The following is a 5,469-nucleotide window of genomic DNA, read 5'->3' as shown; positions in this document are numbered from 1 at the left end:
CGACATTCCGGGTTCAAATACTGTCAAGATCTCAGGATAAACTTTCTACTTATCTTTCTCGAAACGATAAAATTAATACCAGTGTTATACGAGTCCATTCAATAAATGTAAAAATGATCGCTGTATGATAGCAAATGTTATCTACAATAGAAGATAAGTATCATTTATGAAACTAATTCATTTTGCCTTCTTCCAAAACATTTATATATATAGATATATATATATATATATATAATATATATACATTTATGCACATATATATAGATGAGATAATATGTATAGATATAATATATATATATATGTATAGATATATATATATATATGTATAGAATATATATATATTATATATATATATATATATATATATATATATCTATTATATATGTATATATAATATATATATTATATATATATATATATATATAAAATATATATATATATATATACTAATCGGTATACGCATGTAATATGTATGTGTGTATATACACATATGTATGCACACATACGTTACGTTTCTATGTATATAATTCATATGATATTCATAGTATCCTAGTATCTTGTGAAGTCTTTTGTATAATTATGTATCTTTTTAGCAATTTTTGTTTGGAAAAATATTCCCGAATTTCTATGGTCTTCTATTCTTTACTAATGTATATGGTCGCAATAGCAACAAATATTACAATATATAGAAACACATATATCGATGTGTTTGTGTGTGGTGTGTTTAGTTATCAGTGTATATACGTGTATATATATGTAGTTTACACTTAAGATCCAGAAATTCTCCGTAGTAGAGCTCAAAAAATTATATATATATATATATATATATAGGCGCAGGAGTGGCTGTGTGGTAAGTAGCTTGCTTTACCAACCACATGGTTCCGGGTTCAGTCCCACTGCGTGGCACCTTGGGCAAGTGTCTTCTACTATAGCTTCGGGCTGACAAAAGCCTTGTGAGTGGATTTGGTAGGCGGAAACTGAAAGAAGCACGTCGTATATATGTGCGTGCGTGTGTGTGTGTGTGTGTGTGTATGTGTGTTTGTATATCTGTGTTTTGTCCTCCCACCGATGTTGACGTATCTACGTCACCGTAACTTAGGTGTTCAGGAAAAGAAACCGATAGAATAAGTACTAGGCTTACAAAGAATAAGTCCTGGGGTCGATTTGCTCGACTAAAACGCGGTGCTCAAGCACGGTCTCAGTCAAATGACTGAAAGAAATAACGATTATATATATATATATACTATATATAATATATATATAATCGTTTACTTCTTTCAGTCATTTGACGGAGACCGTGCTTGAGCCACCGCGTTTCAGTCGAGCATATATATATATATATATATATATATATATATATATATATATATATAAATTTATTATCAGTCTTTCCGTAGACGAAACTATGACTTTTGCTATGGAAAATGGCATCAGTTGATTGCCAGTCGCTCGCGAACGGTTTTTATTTCAGTGATTCCTCATCGTAGATGGGCTGTCTTCATTAAGACTGGTAACCACCATTTGTCCTTAATTATTTTGGATGGTCGTTGACTCGCCTGAGCTCCTCTGTCCTTTGACAGATCTTGGTTTCCATCCCGCAAGATGTTCAAAAATCATCCTGCTCACCAAGTAATCTTGATGGGGTTGCCGGTTTAGTCACTGAGGACTTGACCCTGCAACAGGATGAATTGGGTTACCTGTTACCAGTAGTGCGAGTCTGACCTCACACACACATGTGTGAATAAAGTATATATACATATATGTAAGTGTTTGTACGTGTGTGTGTGTGTGTAGATAGACAGACAAGCAGACACAGATAGATAAATAGATAGATAGATAGATAGATAGATAGATAGATAGATAGATAGATAGAAGATAGAAGACAGACAGACAGATAGACGACAGAAAGATAGATAGAAGACGACAGACAGACAGACAGATAGATAGATAGAAGATAGATAGATAGATAGATAGATAGATAGAAGATAGATAGTAGATAGATAGATAGATAGATAGATATAGATAGCTAGATAGATAGAAGATGATAGATCGTATCATTTTTACAACTATATGGTGTACATGTCGATTTCTTCAGAACGCCGAAGTAGATGAGATATTAATTCATTCTTAGCTATGTAATGGCATGGTGTACTTATCTATCACAGGTAACACTATCAAGAGATAAGCATCTTATATTTTGATGATGTCACTCTTGATAGACATTGAAACCGAAAATAAGCAATATTTGGTCCTTTCGAGTGTTCGTACACATACACCCAATGCTAGATAAGCTGCATAAGGAAATGTTTGGATTAACTACTTTTCTTTCTAAATTCACTTTTTATTTAATTATTTCTCTTGACTAAATACGACTATTTGTCTTCATCAATATTATCTATTCACATTATTTGAATTTGAAAGTACAAAATGTTCACAGGTTACTTGGAAAAATAAAGTCCAGGAACATTGATATCATTTTTTTCATTTTGCGGTGCTTCCAAGAATAAATCAAATTATAACAATTTTGAAAACAATCACTACTAATACAAAACAAGACAATGCGGCACTGTTTATTGAATTGACTCCAATTCCTCAACGGTATTTTCTTTATCGATTTCAGAAGAATGAAAAGCATAACTGACTCAAACAGATTTGAATTCAGAAATAATATTTAAAAAATTTAGTGTGGTTTTCTACCAATACTTATAACTTGACAACCATGTATAATAATAATAATAATAATAATAATAATAATAATATAATAATAATAATAATAATAATAATAATAATAATAATAATAATAATATGAAGTTCGTCCGTTTCTTGGTTTTAAGAGTAGTCGTCGATATGCACCAAAAATTCGTAAACATAACTATTACAAATTTTAATTATTTTTTGTTAATATAGTTACAGTTTTAATGTATTTTACTGTATTATGCTGACAAAAAAAATGTTCCTATATTTCTTCTTGCAGATGCATAATTGTGCGTCAGGAAAAGGCTGTGGATATTTGTCCAAAGTAACTGCAATTGTTTCCTGTTCAATTGTGAAACATTTTTGGAAGTCAAAAGCTTTTGCTTTTACACTTGGACAGTATATTAGTATATTAAATTTTTAGTCATCGGTCTGGATATCGTTTTATTGTGCCCGTCTGAATACGATCCTTAAATACAGTTTGCTTTTCTCTTACCCTTCTTTCTTCAGTTTACTGTGCAGAACTTCATTCACTAATGTTATTATTATTATATTATTATATTTTATTATTATTATATTATTATTATATTATTATTATTATTATTATTATTATCACAATGGTTCATATTATAGTACATCATAACCATAACAATCAATTTAATCAAAAGATGCAAGCACACAATTATAAATAATCATACACACACAGACACACACACCCACAACACACAACACTCATACACATATATAGATACATATATATAATATATATATATATATATATATATATATATATATAATATATGATATATATTATTATATATATATATATATTCACACATACAAACATATTTCACATACAGATAAATACAACCACACGTCTATATGTGTGAGTGTATAACTCTGTGCGTGCGTGTGTGCTTGTGTGTGAGTGTGTGTGCAAGTGTGCGTGTGTATGTGTGATTTGGCAGTTCAAATCATACTACGGCTCTAAACTTTTGCTAAGTGCGCCATTTTCAATCTGCTATATTAAAATTTAAAATTATACATTATAACCGTGCCCCTACATATTCAATTCCAAAACCTTACCCCTTCCACCAAAAATGAATAAATGAAATAAAAATACATATATTATCATAACTGTTTATATCTATATTGGTTCCAAATGATTTTTTTTACTAAACAATATTCCACGTATACTAACCTTAACGTATCTCCTCTAAGTTGTTTGTCTGTCTTAATCTTATATGCATAACATTTTTGCCTCAAAGCACTAGACATTAAAATGGTATTTAAAATGAAAATGAATTTTCTATTCTGGCAAATTGTGTAGAAGTTGAAATTATATTCCAAATATTTTTTTCGATATGGTCAAACTTGTTCTTAAATACAATTTTTCTCTTCAAGATTTTCTTTATTTCTTTTTTTCTAACATTTTTCGAAATTTTTTAGCATCTGTCTTTGGTATATCTCTTTCATACAATCAAATGGCATTGGCATATATGATTGAACATATATATATGTATTGAACATATATATATATATGTATATAGACACACAGACATGCATCGATGTGTGTGTGTATGTGCGTGTGTGTATGGTTTGTGCTGCGTGTATGTGTCTACTGGTAACTATAGACTACAATAATATATAATATATAAAAATATATACACACACATGTATATATAAAAATATTCATATAAATATATATATATATATAGCAAACATAATTGTAAGAGCATTTCTCCATTATACATGTGAATAAATGCTAAGCATTTGTTTATGCATCATTTTTGCACTTTTGTGTCATTGTATATTATATATATGTATGTGTGTGTGTATATATATATATATATATATATATATATATATATATATACATACATAAACATATAATTTATATATATATATGTATATATGCATATGTATATATATGACACAAAAGTGCAAAGACGTTGCGTTAACAAAAGCTCAGCATTTAGATAGATAGATAGATAGATAGATAGATAGATAGATAGATAGATAGATAGATAGATAGATAGATAGATAGATAGATAGATAGATAGATAGATAGATAGATAGACAGATAGAACATTTACGTATGAACAGATTTTCATTGACATAATGATTATACACATACACAAGTACTTACACAGAATCATAAATATATGAATATATGTGTGTATGTGTCTGTGTGTGTGTGTACTTGCAGATAAATATATATATATATATATACATTTATATATATATATACACATCCGTATGTATATATATATAATAAACATTACATAAACATATATATACAATATATCATATAAGTATGTATATATAAATAATATAAATTATTATATATATATATATATATATACACATATATAGATTTATAGTATAGATATATATATGAATTATTTTATATGTATATACTTATATAGATACAACATATATATATATATTATATATAATATATATATATACATTAAAAAGTATGGCAACGTATAGCTACTTGCATTTAGATATTACATATATGCTTTTCTTCTACTCTTAAACAATAAAGTGTATAAGTGTATTGACATGTAGAAACAACATACATGCATACAAATGTATATACATATACATGTATGCACATATATATAATATAATATATATATAATATATATATATTATATATATATATATAATATATATATATATATATATATATATTGTGTGTGGATCAAAACAGTTTGATTCAAATTCGTTGATACCCTTGAGCCTCTAGCGTGATGTAGTCGTCAGCCA

At 27.9% G+C, this 5,469-nt stretch overlaps 1 long non-coding RNA gene across 1 annotated transcript in view; it reads left to right on the top strand.

Moving 5' to 3' along the window:
• The window catches only part of LOC118765601, a 6,269-nt gene extending 3,322 nt beyond the window's left edge, over positions 1-2,947 (top strand). The window contains exon 2 of the long non-coding RNA XR_005001459.1: positions 2,049-2,947. This is a non-coding gene — a long non-coding RNA (uncharacterized LOC118765601). The remainder of the gene's footprint in view (positions 1-2,048) is intronic.
• The last annotated feature ends 2,522 nt before the right edge of the window (positions 2,948-5,469 follow it).

This window comes from Octopus sinensis, linkage group LG12, assembly GCF_006345805.1.
Source record: "Octopus sinensis linkage group LG12, ASM634580v1, whole genome shotgun sequence".
Taxonomy (NCBI): domain Eukaryota; kingdom Metazoa; phylum Mollusca; class Cephalopoda; order Octopoda; family Octopodidae; genus Octopus; species Octopus sinensis.
Note: the sequence above shows the minus strand (reverse complement) of the source record. Positions and strands in the feature narration are given on the sequence as shown.